Here is a 16,866-nt window from a genome sequence, read left to right as displayed (position 1 = left end):
GGGGAGGCCAACGGAGGCGGGGCTGTGGCCGCCCCTGAGAGGCGCCCTGGCGGCGGCGGTGCCGCCTCTTCCTTCCTCGCACAGCCAGGAGGCCCCTGCTCGAGTCCCGCGTCGCCATGGCCGCGGTTCCCGAGTTGCTGCAGCAGCAGGAGGAGGATCGCAACAAGGTGAGCTCCGTCCTCCCCGCCTCAGGCTCCAGGACTGGAGGCCCCGCCAAGCTCCTGGACCCCTACATTCTCCTGCCCTTGTGCAGGGCCCTGGCTGCTCGCGGGCTCCTCAAACGCGGGAAGCACCCGCGAGACCCCGAGCATCCTGCGGGATTACATCCTTCCCGAAGGCTGCCTCAGGCAGCCCCTGCGCACCCTCCTATTTTGCTAAGGAGGGAACCAGGGACCGAGATTTTACTCAGAAGCCTTCACCCCGGTGCCCAGTACCGAACGGACGCTCGGCCAGTCTCAGGCTAATCCCTGGGGAAACCAGAATGTGTTATATTAAACCCTCTTAAAACTTACTTTGGCATCGTGGTGTCTGGTAGGCGAAAGTGAAATCCGCTTAGCATGCAATAATCCACAGTTTGCGTTTTTGCCTCCAAAATTTCCTGCTCCCCCGCTTTGAGAAAACGATATTTTTGGTCCAAACAACTGGGGAAATTCCACCAAGTCATCTACTTGAAGCATTTTTCTTAGAATTTCATAAATGTTAAACGCGTCTTTGTAGGAGTTGTGTAATTTTTAGTAGGTGGTCAAATACTTACTTAACTTGGTATTCATTTTTAAAGCTTGTCTATTTATGTAAGTTATCCTGAGGCCACATATATCTAAAAGTTTATTCGTGCAGTAAACCGTGGTTACGATTGGGCGTATTGGTTCAGGCCTGTAATCGTAGCACTCTGGGAGGCCAAGATGGGCAGATCGCTCAAGGTCAGGAGTTCGAAACTAGTCAGAGCAAGAGGGAGACCCCCGTCTCTACTAAAAATGGAAATTAAGTGGCCAACTAAAAATATATAGAAAAAATTGGTCGGGCATGGTTGGGCATGCCTGTAGTCCCAGCTGCTTGGGAGGCTGAGGCAGGATTGCTTGAGCCCAGGAGTTCAGGGCACTCTAGCCCTGGCAACAGAGTGAGACTCTGTCTCAGAAAAATAAATAAATAAATAAACTGTGGTTACCATAGTCGATTAAAGATTTAGTGACAAGTCTTCGTTCTTTTATTGGTCCTTTAAATTTAAAGTCTTGTTAGTTTTGCTATGATACAATTTGTGAGCCACAACCCTATGTGCAGAATCATCAACATGAAAGTAATTTTTTTGACAGAAAAATTAAAATCTAAAAGTACAGGGCCGTCTCAAATTTAAGTAACTTGGAACCATCTTAAAAATTTACATCTTTTTCAAAGTCAAAAGCACCATGATAGAAACTTCATCTAGTCGGTAAAAACCGAAGTTCCAAAGTGGCTAGACTATTCCAACAAGAAAATCATTGTTTTGTTAGTTGCTGAAATAGTTTTGTACATGGGCGATCTTGGTTGGGATATCTCTTCAAAAGTTGGACATTTTTTACTAAAACTGAAGGTGAGAACTTGAGACTACTATTCTTTAGGTAGTTTTTTTTTAATCTTTTTTTTCCAGACCTGACAGTTGGGTACATCTTTAGGTAGTTTTCTCCATAAAGTGTAGATACTGGATAGGAATTTAATAGCAATTTGTTTTTCTTATTTTCTGGTGTATTCTTCCTTCTAGCTCTCTTATTCCAGAATCAGCTACATACAAGCACTTGATTTTTCTCAACCTGCCTCCTTATTTATTTATTATATTTATTTTTTATTTTTTTGAGACAGAGTCTCACTTTGTTGTCCAGGCTAGAGTGAGTGCCATGGCGTCAGCCTGGCTCACAGCAACCTCAGACTCCTGGGCTCAGCAATCCTACTGCCTCAGCCTCCCAGATAGCTGGGACTACAGGCATGCGCCACCATGCCCGGCTAATTTTTTATATATATATTTTTAGTTGGTCAATTAATTTCTTTCTATTTTTGGTAGAGACGGGGTCTCGCTCAGGCTGGTTTTGAACTCCTGACCTTGAGCAACCTGCCCGCCTCGGCCTCCCAAAGTGCTAAGATTACAGGCATGAGCCACCGTACCCGGCCTTCCTTATTTATTATATTGGGTTTTTTTGTTTGTTTGTTTTTGTGTGTGTTTTTTTGACACAGAGTCTCACTCTTTTGCCTGGGCTTATGATTTGGAACAGAACTCACAGATCTGTTATGACCAGAAGCTTAATTAAAATCAGAGTCACTGAAATTCATTCTGCTCACCACTTGCCCCCTGTGTAGGGGCTTCACAGTTCCTAGAGGAGAGGAAGAAGAGCCACCAGTCAAATAGTTACCAGCACCTCCACCCAGGACATTTTCAGAGGTGGGTGGAGGTCAGGATCCTGGAACTGGAAGGATGAGCCTGTAAAAGCTTTCATTTTTGCTGTTGTTTGGATGGTTTTCCTGTCCAAATTGTAACCCAACATCATGCCAGTACTTTCCCTCTGTAGAATAAATTATTGTCCTTGTTCAAATGGAGAAACTGAGGCAGAGAACGCTAACATGGATGGGCATTGTGTGCCTCCATATGTGATACCCCAAGAAGGACACCACATCGCCTGGATAGTATTTCCATCGAGAATGGATAACTTGGATCTAATCGTGAAGAGATTCCAGACAAGGCCGGGCGCTGTGGCTCACGCCTGTAATCCTAGCTCTTGGGAGGCCGAGGCGGGCGGATTGCTCAAGGTCAGGAGTTCAAAACCAGCCTGAGCAAGAGCGAGACCCCGTCTCTACTATAAAATAGAAAGAAATTAATTGGCCAACTGATATATATATAAAAAAAAAAAAAATTAGCCGGGCATGGTGGCGCATGCCTGTAGTCCCAGCTACTCGGGAGGCTGAGGCAGAAGGATCACTCGAGCCCAGGAGTTTGAGGTTGCTGTGAGCTAGGCTGACGCCACGGCACTCACTCTAGCCTGGACAACAAAGCGAGACTCTGTCTCAAAAAAAAAAAAAAAAAAAAAAGAGATTCCAGACAAATGCCAAAAGAGGTATGTTCGATTAAAAGAAAAGTTTGGTTGTATTCTTCAAAAATTTCAATGTCCTAAAAGACAAAGGATATTACCGAGTGAATTGATAAAATGGAATACTCAGGGTAGAATAGCTAAAAGTATATTTTATCAAAGTTGATTTTAATGAAGTTGGTAACTTTAGTATGATCATGTAAGATAATTCCCCAATTAAGAAATACTCATTGGCTGGGTGCGGTGGCTCACTCCTATAATCTTAGCACTCCGGTAGGCTGAGGCGGGCAGGTCTTTTTTGAGCTCAGGAGTTTGAGACTGGCCTGAGCAAGAGTAAGCCTCCGTCTCTACTAAAAATACCGTGTTTACCTGAAAATAAGACAGGGTCTTATATTTATTTTTCCTCAAGAAGTACGGTACAACAATCTACATTTATTCAAATATAGTTAAGTCATCTTCTGGAACATCATCATAACTCTCCAAACCCCAAATTCCTTCCTGAATTTCTTGCGACTCTATTTCCTTTAGAACCATTGGCCCCAGTCTCTCATGTTGAACAATAGAGCTCTTGGGGCAGATGAGAAAGGCTGCTCCACAAAATGCATGAATTACGCAGATATGCTGCATAGCCACGCCTATCACTAGGTCTTATTTTGGGGGTAGGGCTTATTTTTGGGGAAACACCGTAAGAAGAAATTAGCTGGACAACTAAAAATATATAGAAAAAATTAGCCGGGCATGGTGGCGCATACCTGTAGTCCCAGCTACTCTGGAGGCTGAGGCAGAAGGATTGCTTGAGCCCAGGAGTTTGAGGTTGCTGTGAGCTAGGCTGATGCCAGGACCCTACAGCCCGGGCAACAGAGTGAGAGTGTGTCTCAAAAAAATTTTTTTTTCAAAACATGAGAGAGAGGAGACAGAAAGAGGGAGATGCTAGGCAATTGGAGTAAATTCTTAAATAAGTGAGTCTGGGTAAATGGTATACAGATAATCTTTGTATTATTCTTAGTCTTAGATCTTTGAAATTATTTCCAAATAATAGTTTAAAGATAGTTAAAGGCAACCTATCTAATGGTCTATGTGCCTCAACTTTTATTTTTCTGTCTTATAATTTTTCATATATGTCAGGAGGAGAATAAGTTTAACTCTTCTCAAAAGTTTTACACTTTTCAAAATGCCTATAGGTATTAGTCATTATTTTGAACAGTTAAAGGAATTTCCATCAATACATGTAAGTTTTCTCCTGCTTGGTTGAAAATATTGAAGCAAAAAGAAAGACTTTTGGGGAAAATTGGTTACTTGCAGGGAAAGAGACAATAATTCCACCATGACTGTGTTATTTACAGTATTCAGACTTCTCCTTTGTATTTACTTGTTAAAAAAATCTTTCTTTCGGCTGGGAGCGGTGGCCTGAAGCCTGTAATCCTAGCACTCTGGGAGGCTGAGTTGGGCGGATTGCTTGAGGTCAAGAGTTTAAAACCAGCCTGAGCAAGACCAAGACCCTGTCTCTACTATAAATAGAAATTAATTGGCCAACTAATATATATATAGAAAAAGTTAGCCAGATGTGATAGCGCATGCCTGTAGTCCCAGCTACTTGGGAGGCTGAGGCAGAAGGATTGCTTGAGCCCAGGAGTTTGAGGTTGCTATGAGCTATAGGCTGCTGCCACGACACTCACTCTAGCCTGGGCAACAAAGTGAGACTCTGTCTCAAAAAAAAAAAATCTTTCTTTCTGTTTGGATTCAGGAGGTTGAAGGAGCTTGGAGTGACAGATTAGTGAAGACAGGACTGGAAAAGTTTTTGAACAGTACTTAACCGTCTCCTTCTATATCCCCCCTCCCAGTGCCAATGAGCTGTCTAAATAATAGCCAGCCAGTCCTAGACTCTTTGTGGATTAACTTTGTCCTCTTTTACACCATCTCCATACAAAGTATTATGTATTTGTATTATATATCTTATTGCCTGTCCCCTCTACTAGAATGTGAGTTTTATGAGGGCAGGGGTTTTTGACAGCTTTGTTCATTACTGTATTCTCAGTGCTCCTAATAATGCCTGGCTTATAGTTGTCCCTTAATATAAGTATTTGTGGGGTGAATGAATTTAGAATAGATGGAAGGCTAGAACCTCATCAAATCACCAGAATTAATTCCAACCAGGTTAAATAGTGGAAATTTTTAAAAGACCACAACAAAGTCAATGAAGTTAAGTAACTTTTGCCCTTGTGGAGGAGATAAGAGAGTTTAAGTTTAATAATAATAGCCAACGTTTATTTTCCATGTACTGTGTGCCAGGCCCTGTGCTCAGTGCTTCATATATTCAACATTGACAATGTGGATACTAACACAGCTCTCACATTATTGATGGGGAAACTGAGGCTCTAAAAAGGCATGTGATTGCCCAGTTATATAACTTCTATTAAGCTAAATGTGTTAGGGCTGGGATTCATTCAAGCCCAGGTCTTTCTGATGCCAGTGTTGAAGTTTTGTGCTCTGTCCAGTACTACACCACTAATCCTCAGTGTGCAGGTAAATGAAGAGAATTTCCCTTATGATAAGATAAGATGTGTAGCCTGTTGATACAATAAGCAAATCCTAATGGAGAAAAAAATTAGAAGCAACTATTCAGGGCATAAAATAGACAGCATCCTTTACCTAGGATCTATAAATTTCTAGATCTACCGATTTGTGCTCTTAAGCTAACAATGGATTTAACAGAATTTTAGTTGCAAGAATTTTACCAATGACACGTTTTCCTAAGGAGGAGAAACTACAAATATTCAGATGTCTTATGATGAATGGGAAAATATCTATGAGAACTATGATTAAAGCCTTTCTAGTAACTTGGAATTAAGAAAGCGTAGCTCTCTTTAAATAAATTATGCTAAAAAATCTCCTCCAAAAATATGCCAAATTCCTGATTATTTTCTACCTTTAAAATGAATGTTATAGAGACCCGTAACCACATTTTGTATATCTTTTATCTGTTTTGTTTTTTGTTTTTTTTTTAAGGGCCTACAAGTTGATTTGTCTCACAGCTCCTTTTAAGGTCTATCCAAAGGACTTGGCCAAAACTTTGATTTTAATATCTTGTTACAAGTTTTTAATAAAAAAGTCAAGACAGAAGAGTGATGTCAGAAGGATTATAGAACAGGAAGTCCCAGCCCTCATTGCCCTCCCCCAGAAATAACAATTTAACAACCATCCATGGATAAAAATAACTTTATAAGAGCTTTAGAGTCTAGTTGACAGATTCCAGCACCCTAGTGGACCACAAAACCCAAGATCAGTCACATTGAACAGGGTAAAAAGAATAGTTTTACCTTACTCATATCATCCCTTCCCCAAACCCAAACAGCTCAGTGCCAAGAGAGATTCCCCCAGCCTGAGATTTCTGCAGGGGAAAGAAAGCAAAGTGAAGGACTGGCTTCCTTAGTCTTTGGGGGTAATGCCCAGGAGCATTGTTTCACTGCACTAAGAATGCTGAGGAAATGTCACTTTTTGATCATGTAGGGACAGCTAAGGTTAAAGATCAGGGCAGGGGCTCACACAACCAGCATGCGGAACTTAACAACCAACGTGTTTGCCCTCGTAGACAGTCCCTATGCATACCTGCAGACAGCACCTCATATGCCTCAGGAGCTGGTACTTCATGTTCCCCAGCAGATGGCATCATTTTGAGAGATGTTTCCAATCTTAAGATTTCCCTTTCAAGAGAGAGTGAGAAGAGTGGGTTGGGCATATCCATAGGAAAGTTTTGAGAGACCCCTAACATCTCTAGCCAGTCTGTCTAGTGAGAATCTTTCTCTTTTACCACATCACACCTGTTAGGACAGCTATTATCGAAAAGGCAAAAGATAAAACTGTAGGCAAGTATGTGGAGAAAAAGGAACTCTTCTTTTTTACTTCGCTTTGTTGCCCAGGCTAGAGTGAGTGCTGTGGTGTCAGCCTAGCTCACAGCAACCTCAAACTCCTGGGCAATCCTGCTGCCTCAGCCTCCAGAGTAGCTGGGACTACAGGCATGCGCCACCATGCCCAGCTAATTTTTTTCTATATATATTAGTTGGCCAATTAATTTCTTTCTATTTATAGTAGAGACGGGGTCTTGCTCTTGCTCAGGCTGGTTTCGAACTCCTGACCTCAAGCAATCCTCCTGCCTCAGCCTCCCAGAGAGCTAGGATTACAGGCGTGAGCCACTGTGCCCGGCCAAAAAGGAACTCTTATATATACTGTTGTGGGTATGTAAATTGGTGCAACCACTATAAAAAACAGTATGGAGGTTTAACTTTTTGAGTTAAAAAACTTTTTGAGTTTTTTAACTCAAAAAGTTAAAAACATAACTGCCATATATGATCCAGCAATCCCACTTCTTGGTATATATCCAAAGAAATTGAAATCAGGATCTTGAAGAAATATCTTTACTCCCATGTTCATTGTAGCGTTAATCGCCATAGCTAAGATGTGCAAACAACCTAAAGATCCATTGATGGATGAATGGATAAAGATGATGTGGTATATACATGAAATGGACTATTACTCAGCCTTCAAAAAGAAGGAAGTTTTATTTTTTGAGACAGTCTCCCTTTGTTGCCCAGGCTAGAGTGAGTGCTGTGGCGTCAGCCTAGCTCATGGCGACCTCAAACTCCTGGGCTCAAGCGGTCCTCTTGCCTCAGCCTCCCGAGTAGCTGGGGCTACAGGCATGCGCTACCATGCCCAGCTAAGTGTTTCTATATATGTTAGTTGGCCAATTAATTTCTTTCTATTTATAGTAGAGACGGGGTCTAGCTTTTGCTCAGGCTGGTTTCGAACTCCTGACCTCGAGCAATCCACCTGCCTCAGCCTCCCAGAATGCTAGGATTACAGTGTGAGCCACCTCGCCCAGCCAAGAAGGAAATCTTGCCATTTACAACATGATTAACCCAGGGACATTATGTTTAGTGAAATAAGCCAGATGCAGAAAGATGAATACTACATGATCTCACTTAAATGTGGAATCTAAAATATTCAGACTCATAGATGCAGAGTAGAATGGTGGTTGTCGGGGGCTAGGGAAGGATAAAGTGGGACATTAGTCAAAGGGTATACAAGATGTATACAAAGGGTATACAAGGTATACAAGGGTATACAGTTATACGAGATGAATACATCTTAGAGATCTGTTTTACAGCACGGTGCCTCTAGTTAGCAATACTGTATTTGCTAAGATGGTAGATCTTGTATTAAGTGATTTTTATCACACCTCAAATAATAAAAAAAGAAGGCTGGTGGAAACTTTTGGAGGTGATGAATATCTTTATGGCCAATAGTTAACACTGGTTTATTTCTCTCCAAAGTCATGTTGTATACATTAAATATGTATAGCATTTTTGTATGTCAGGTATATATTAATAAACTGTTTTGATGAGTCATTAGATAACAAGGCTGATATGATGTCAGTTTTGTAAAAACACTTCTTATTCATATCTATGCACATAATCAAAGATAGAATAGCATTCACCAATATAGTAGAATTATCAGAAATATTTCATTTTCTTTTTTGTGCCTTTTTGCATTTTAAGAATTTTATAAGCTGAATTCGAATTATCTTTTAAGGGAAGGCAACACATTTAAAAATTTTTTTTCAGCCGGCACGGTGGCTCATGCCTATAATCCTAGCACTCTGGGAGGCTGAGGTGGGAGAATTGCTCAAGGTCAGGAGTTCGAGACCAGCCTGAGCAAGAGCAAGACCCCGTCTCTACTACAAATGGAAAGAAATTAATTGGCCAACTGAAAATACATAGAAAAAATTAGCCAGGTATGGTTGTGCATGCCTATAGTCCCAGGTACTTGGGAGGCTGAGGCAGCAGGATTGCTTGAGCCCAGGAGTTTGAGGTTGCTGTGAGCTAGGCTGACGCCATGGCACTCTAGCCCAAGTAACAGAGTTGAGACTCTGTCTCAAAAAAACAATAAAAAATTTTTTCAGCAAAAGGAAAACATGAGGTAGGAGACAGACACCTTTTGACAGAGCCAAGGCTCAGCTTAGGCATGTGTCTATTGATGGGTGGGCAGAGGGCAAGGAGGAATAAGTAGAAGGTAAATTATGAAGAAATTCTATAAGCACTTTCTCTTCACACACCTCTTTCCCTATTTATATCTCTTGATCTCTAGGAAGAAAAAAATCTTCCTGACAACATATTTCAACATATTCTGATGTATGGTCAGCATCGTGAAGCTATGTATACCTCTACTCATGATGTCCTTCTCTGTGGTGTTACTGTCTGTGCTGGGAGCATTGAAGAAACACTATGGTAGGTGGTGATGTTGGTGGGGACCAAGGGAGAGGGGCTGTGCTTTTTCCAGGACACGTGAGGACATACTGTGTATGCCATATTTGACTCAGATCCACCTTGGCAGGATCACTCATTGGAGAATCAGACAACTTTGTATGCACAGAGATCCAAAAAATTTCCATGTTGAGGTTCTTTAATGCTGCTTCTTCTAACCTTGAAAATAGTAATATGTATTTGCCAACTTTTGTATCTATTCCATAACCTATGAGGATATATTTTCCAATGTTAGTCTATCTTTGAGGGGGGCTGCCAATATAGAGCTATCGTATTTTTTCATACTTCTAGAAATTCTGTTCCCTCACTGTGTTTTCTTTGATGCATACCAAATGGGTATTTCTTAATATATATCCTTCATTTTAGTGGTAGGATTTTTCAGAATGTAAGAAGATAGAAAAGAAGCACGAGATGGGTTCTCACTGGGTCAAAGTTGGAGATCATATCATAAGAATCAAGGGAGGGGCCGGGCGCGGTGGCTCACGCCTGTAATCCTAACACTCTGGGAGGCCGAGGCGGGTGGATCGCTCGAGGTCAGGAATTCGAAACCAGCCTGAGCAAGAGCGAGACCCTGTCTCTACTAAACATGGAAATTAATTGGCCAACTAAAAATACATAGAAAAAATTAGCTGGGCATGATGGCGCATGCCTGTAGTTCTAGCTATTCGGGAGGCTGAGGCAGAAGGATTGCTTGAGCCCAGGAGTTTGAGGTTGCTGTGAGCTAGGCTGATGCCATGGCACTCACTCTAGCCTGGGCAACAAAGTGAGACTCTGTCTCAAAAAAGAAAAAAGAATCAATCCGGGGGCTAAGAAAACTGAGTGAGTTACGAATTTGGAGAGAGGATGAGTTATTAAAGGCAGGGTCAACAAGTAGGGGGAAAAAGGTGGAGAATCTGCTCCTTTCCTTGACCTAGCTTCCCCCACTGTGAAACAGGCATTGTAAGGAGGCTAGAGGATATGTCAGGCTCTGAGAGCTCCTGTTATGTAAGTGTAGATTTTATAGGAGGGCACACGAATGCTGAAGAGTATACTGAGTCCTAACTCTGGGGTGTTCAGAAAGGGCCCGGAGGCCTGCAACACTGATACAACTTGTGGGAGCCAAGGAGACAAAGGTCAGTGAAGATGCAATGGGATCAGTGAAAATGTAATGACTGGAATTTAAGGAGGTTCATAAAGGGAATTTTCTCAAGGCAGATAGATACTTTGGGGACTTGGGGCTCAAATTCTAGCAGGAGCTCTTATTAAGAAGGTCTTCTCAGGCCGGGCGCAGTGGCTCACGCCTGTAATCCTAGCACTCTGGGAGGCTGAGGATTGCTCGAGGTCAGGAGTTCGAAACCAGCCTGAGCAAAAGCGAGACCCTATCTCTACTATAAATAGAAATTAATTGGCCAACTAATATGTAGAAAAAAATTAGCCAGGTATGGTGGCGCATGCCTGTAGTCCCAGCTACTCTGGAGACTGAGGCAGTAGGATTGCTTGAGCCCAGGAGTTTGAGGTTGCTGTGAGCTAGGCTGACGCCATGGGACTCACTCTAGCCTGGGCAACAAAGTAAGACACTGTCTCAAAAAAAAAAAAAAGGACTTCTCTTCCCATGTTTTGCTGTGTGGCCGCCTCTCTTACCATATCATCTCAATTTCAGGAGGTGAACTATTAATTGAGGAGTGCTGGGGATATCCAAGGTGGAAGAATATACCAGGAAGTGTTCTAGAACCTTGAATTGTGAAGAGAAATCAAAAGTGCTGCTGGACCTATTGTGGAAACATTTGCTGGGAAAATGATGTCAGCTGTGAGAAAAGCACTTCATGATGTGTGTCTTCACTGATTTTCATTCTCTTATCAGAGGCTGGTAGTCCTCAACAGAAGACTGAGTTACTCCAAATCCTAGGCACAAAAATAGCAGAAGACAATGTACCTCACACGTGGAAATTCACTGGCAAATAAACCAAGATACCAGCTTGGACCCCAGTGATTGGTTCTTTCATTATATAATCAATATCCATGCTGTCCTCTCAGCAGTTTGCTAGTTTCCTAACTTAGTCCAGATTTTTGGCCACTGCTTCCATAGTCAGACCTTTCCATGAGCTGTTGCCTTAGCCAGGCCCAAAGCCTCTACTGTTCCATGGACCAATAACCTGCCTACTCAGAAATGGGCAACTCCTGTTGTTACATTCATGTATTCTAGTCCTGTTATCTGGTGCATATGGGCACTACTAAGCTTGAGGATGAATGCTTATGTCTCAGAGTTCCCTAGCCTCTAAACATCTAACCTTTTTCTTTTATAGAAATCTTTGGCAGGATTGCAAAAACCCTAACTCCCCACTGTCCCTCCACCTGTGTAGGCTGAAAGACATTTAAGAGGCCTCAGAAGAGTACTGTGTGGCTACTTTTAGGAACATCAGACTATTCTTACTGAGGGCTGGGAATAAGCAACCTTTGCCAAACAAACTCATTTACCAAAACTGGGTCTTAGGCTTTTTTTCCCCCCACACTCTATCCCACTACCCTTGATTACCCTTATTACAACTCCCGATATTGTTCTCATTCTGCAGTATATATAAGCTGCTGACTTGCTATTCTGTGTGGTAACCTTAAAACTGATAGGGTAATTTCATGGGCTTCGCAGAATAGAAGTTTATTTCTCACATGCCATAGTAATGTGGGGAATTGGCAAGTAGCCCTTTCATTCAGTTTTTCAGATAGCTATTACCTGGTAAATTTATTTTTCATAGCAGTATGTGTAAAGAATTATTTTTATTTTATTTATTTTTTTCTCCACCTTTCCCCCCTGTGTAAACAATTTTAAAACTAGGTTTCACATGTAGAAGATTAAGCTAGGCCTGGTGTGATGGCTCTTGCCTATAATCCTAGCACTTTGGGAGGCCAAGGTGGACAGATCGTTTGAAAGAATAGCCTGAACAAGAGTGAGACCCCCTGCCTTTATTAAAAAAATAGAAATTAGCTGGACAGCTAAAAATATATATATATAAAATTAGCTGGGTATGGTGGTGCATGCCTATAGTCCCAGCTACTCAGGAGGCTGAGGTAGAAGGATTGCTTGGGTGCAGGAGTTTGAGGTTGCTGTGAGCTAGGCTGATGCCATGGCACTCTGCCCTGGTCAACAGAGTGAAACTATCTCAAAAAGCAAACAAAAAACCAAGCGAGTAACTGGTAGATGATTGGAGTCAGGTTTCTAGCTTTTGGAAAAAATAGATAAGCTGACCTCAATAGCCACAGGTGCCAGGCCTGCCTGGCAGACTCACTCTTTGGGTCTGCTCTAACACCAGGTCAACTCCAGAGGCCCCAGGCTGTAAACAGGACCCAGTGCCAGATAATCCCCAGTGTCCCTGGGCTCCAGCGCCCCCCCCCCCCCACCAAGGCTAGGCTAACTCCAAGGCCATCATCTCTGGACCTCCCCTGGCACCAGGCTGGCCCTGATGGCCTCAGGCTTCACGTCCACCCCTGTGCCAGGCCACAACCACTGGCTTAAACACCAGGTAGGTACCCATAGATAAAGGCTCTAGGCCTGTCCAGTGCCAGACCTTCTCTGCAGCCCAACGCCCCCAGTCAACCCAAGGTCCGGTCCTGTCTCAGTAGACCAAATAGCTAGAGCAAACCCCTACATGCCCAGGCTCCAGGACAACCCCAGTGGCTCCCGGCACCAGGCCAGTGCCCACGATCCAAGGCTCTATATCAGCCTCAGCACCAGGCTGCTCCCAGGCTTTAGGTCAGTCCCCATGGCTCCAAGCTCCAGCAGACCCAGAGTACAGGCCCACCCCAGTAGACCCCAGTGCTAAGCCAGACCCCATGGACTGAGGCTCATAGAATACCCCTTCAGACCCAGGTTCCAAGATAGCCCCAGTACACACAAGCTCCAGACACAACCCAACAGTCCTACGTGCCAACCCCCAACCAGAATTTGGCCACTCTTGACAGACTCAAGACCCACCCAAGAACCAGGTTGGCTACTGTGGACTCAGGCATCATTCCAGCTTCCATGGATATAGGCACCAGTCTTACGGACTTAGACTCCAGGCCCAATCTTATAGACCAAATCAATAGGTTTATGCCAGTGGATTGAGACTTCAAGCCCCAACCCTGTGGATCCAAGCACTAGGCTTAGCCACCTGTTTACCCAGGTATCAGGCCAGCCTGCGTAAGGATTCTAACAGCAAGCTCACCCTTGGACTATGCCAGATAGCCTGTTGATAATCTCTGGACAGGCTGACTGATGAAGGGCTTTTCTAGATAAAACCAGTCTGCAAAGACTGTAGTAAGTCCCTACTTCTTTAAATGCACAGACATCAACATAAAGCAAAAAGGGAAAAAAAGGGGCGGGGGGTAACACTACCAAGAGAACAAAATAATCTCCCAGTAGCTGACACCAAAGAAATGGAAATATATGAACTGCCTCACAAATAATTCAAAATTAAGGAATTTTGTTTTAAGGGAAGCTCAGCAAACTTCAGGAAAACAGAAGTGAGCAAAGCCAAAGTCTAGCCTTTTCTAGTCATGTCGTATCTTCTCACTCTCTTGTGGCCTTAGGCGTCACCTGCCTTCCCTGGGACTCATTATTCTTTATGTCTTTAGACATAGTAATCTGAACTTCACAAGGAGATTGGGGAGCATGGGATGGGGGTGCACCAAGGCTAAGGAGAGGAGAGCAGTCTCTTGGGGTCTCCCACTCTGCCCCAGGTTATACTCTCCACCTAGCTCATGCTTAACAGGTCCTTCTGACTCCAGGGTGAGGAGTGTTCTTAGCCCTGGGAAATGCTGCATATGAACAGTTTCTCCCCCTGGGAGTACTGGTTCAGTGAGCACAGTGACAAGGGGCTGTGCCTCCTCGGGGTTGCAGGGGTTTGTGTGCCAAAGAGAGAGAGACTAGAGAAGCATAACCAGGGAGAGAGATCAGAGACTGGGGCCCAAGAAGGGCAGGGCATCTGTGGGGGCTGCACTGGGTTCTCAATGATCACAAACAGTGGGAATAAAAAAAGCCAGAGTCAGCTGGGCCCAGTGGCTCACGCCTGTAATCCTAGCACTCTGGGAGGCCAACGCAGGAGGATCGCTCAAGGTCAGGAGTTGGAAATGAGTCTGAGCAAGACCGAGACTCTGTCTCTACTAAAAATAGAAAGAAATTATCTGGACAACTAAAAATATACAGAAAGAATTAGCCAGGCATGGTGGTGCATTACCCAGGTACTCGGGAGGCAGAAGCAGGAGGATCGCTTGAGCCCAGGAGTTTGAGGTCACTGTGAACTAGGCTGACACCATGGCACTCTAGCCCGGGCAGCAGAGTGAGACTCTGTCTAAAAAAAATAAAATTAAAAAATAAAGCCAGAGTCCCTGGGCATTTGTTCTGGTTTATTTGACATGGACAAGGAGTTCAAATAGTGGAGAGATTGGCCTTCCTGTTGGCATCCTTGTGCCTGTGATACGGGGTCTTCCTGCTTCAGACATGGGCAAAGTCCCTGAATACGGAGGTGTGGGGAGTAGGGTGCACAGCCCAGCCCATTCCCCCACTCACAGGGTGCTTAGGCAAACATTGCTGCAAAAGGTTGAACAGCATGTTATTTGCTTGACATTCGTTGTGAGATTCACAGAGGCATTTGCGCAGATACAATGCAGGCCATTTATCACAGACTTTGATTTCTGGGGAAAGCTCCATTTCTGAAAAGGAGCAGAAGAGTGGGGAATGAAAGCAGGTGCCTAGAGGGGACCCTTCTCAAGCATAAAGCTCTTCCAGGACCCCAGGACCAAGAGCTCATTCATGACATTCCTGGACTTTTCAGAGAACAACCTCCTGCCCATCTCCAAATCCTAGTGATTGGTAACATCTTAAATCCTCTCTCCCCGCCTTCCCCTTAGCTCCCAAAGGCCTCAATGTCTGGACTTCGTAATCTCCTTTATACATTTGCCTCCAAGACACTATCTCTCCTATTGGTCATGGCCTGGGTGGGGTCACCCCCATAGAATCTATACTCTGATCCTGAGAGCTCAAAGAAGGCTGAGACATCTTCCAAACCTTCCCTCACTCTCAGAATCTGCAGAGTCCAGGGAGGAAGGTGAACTTGCCTCTTGCCCCTGTCTCCTGTCCTCACCTGCCCCTTCACTAGTTCCCCTCCCACCACCACCTCCTGGTCCTTCTAATGATAAGTTTAACTTTCCCTGTACACCCCTGATTTCATTTGCTCTATACCTTACTTTCTACACCAATGCCCATTTCTACACCTACACATACCCCATAACCATCTCCAGATGTTTACTTCTCACAAATGCGTGTACATTAAAGAATAATTAGCTAGTTTTCTCATCATATTCTCAGCCCTGATGCACCTTTCACTTCAGCATGTACCATGGGTCTCTGGACTTTTGGAATGGACAAGAAAAGATGCAGGTTTCCCCTTCTCTCCCGTTACTATTCCCAGAGCTGGGTAAAGGGGCTGGAGGACTATGGGGACAGCCCGGAGTCTGCACAGCGCTGTCGTCAGAGCTGGATGTGCAGAAAGGTACCAACTCCCAGGTCCTCCTCAGAGTGGCCAGAGCTCCTCATTGCCCCCTCCCCAGATCCCCCCAACCCCTGCCAGCCCATCACCTACTGTGTGTAGTCTGCATCCTCTTCTGGCTGCGGCTACAGTGTCCTCCCTGGGCCTGCAGCAGCAGCACCCAGAGAAGCAGGACAGGCAGCAGAGCCTGCGGCAGCATGACTCGGACCACAGCGTGAGCCCCAAGTCTTGCCAGGATGCCAGCAAAGGGAAGGAAAGAAAGAGATGATCCTCAGCTCCTCTCTGTCTCCCCTGGGCAAGCTGGGGCAGCGCAAGACTGTCCTTGCTTCCTTCCCTTCATGTGTCCCTTACCCTGTCTTCCTCGGTGTGGGATAGGGCTTCTGCAAGAATGACGCCTCCTCTCATGTAACCAACCCTTGATTCTTGCTGACAGCATTTTTCTTCTCTGAAATACATCATTTATTTCTGCTTTTTTTTTGAGACAGAGTCTTGCTTTGTTGCCCAAGCTAGAGTGAGTGCCGTGGCATCAGCCTAGCTCACAGCAACCTCAAACTCCTGGGCTCAAGCAATTCTTCTGCCTCAGCCTCCCGAGTAGCTAGGACTACAGGCATGCCCCACCATGCCTGGCTCATTTTTTCTATATATATTAGTTGGCCAATTAATTTCTTTCGATTTATAGTAGAGATGGGGTCTCGCTCTTGCTCAGGCTGGTTTCAAACTCCTGACCTCGAGCAATCCTCCCGCCTTGGCCTCCCAGATGCTAGGATTACAGGCGTGAGCCACCACGCCTGGCCTGCTTTCTAATTACCAATATTTTACAGAAAACAAAAAATATGAATTTTTGATAAAAGAACTGTTAGAATTAACCCATGTTTCATTGCATTATCTTTTAGTTTCTCCAATATGTAATACAAACAATCCTTTGTTTTCTCACATTTTTGAATCACCCATCTTTTGTTATCTATTTTCTGCCACCCTCATTTAATTATGCAAATATTT

General features: G+C 44.1%; 1 long non-coding RNA gene and 1 pseudogene across 1 annotated transcript; one reads left to right on the top strand and one right to left on the bottom strand.

Moving 5' to 3' along the window:
* LOC142876898 (uncharacterized) lies at positions 1–11,327 on the top strand. The gene is made up of 3 exons (XR_012923751.1): positions 1–167; positions 9,192–9,331; positions 11,007–11,327. It is a non-coding gene; the product is annotated as an uncharacterized LOC142876898 (long non-coding RNA).
* Positions 11,328–14,884: 3,557 nt separating this feature from the next.
* Positions 14,885–16,066, bottom strand: LOC105880429 (WAP four-disulfide core domain protein 10A-like; annotated as a pseudogene).
* Positions 16,067–16,866: the final 800 nt, after the last annotated feature.

Source organism: Microcebus murinus, chromosome 16 (assembly GCF_040939455.1).
Source record: "Microcebus murinus isolate Inina chromosome 16, M.murinus_Inina_mat1.0, whole genome shotgun sequence".
NCBI lineage: Eukaryota > Metazoa > Chordata > Mammalia > Primates > Cheirogaleidae > Microcebus > Microcebus murinus.
The sequence above is the reverse complement of the archived record's forward strand: the minus strand, read 5'-3'. Positions and strand labels throughout refer to the sequence as shown.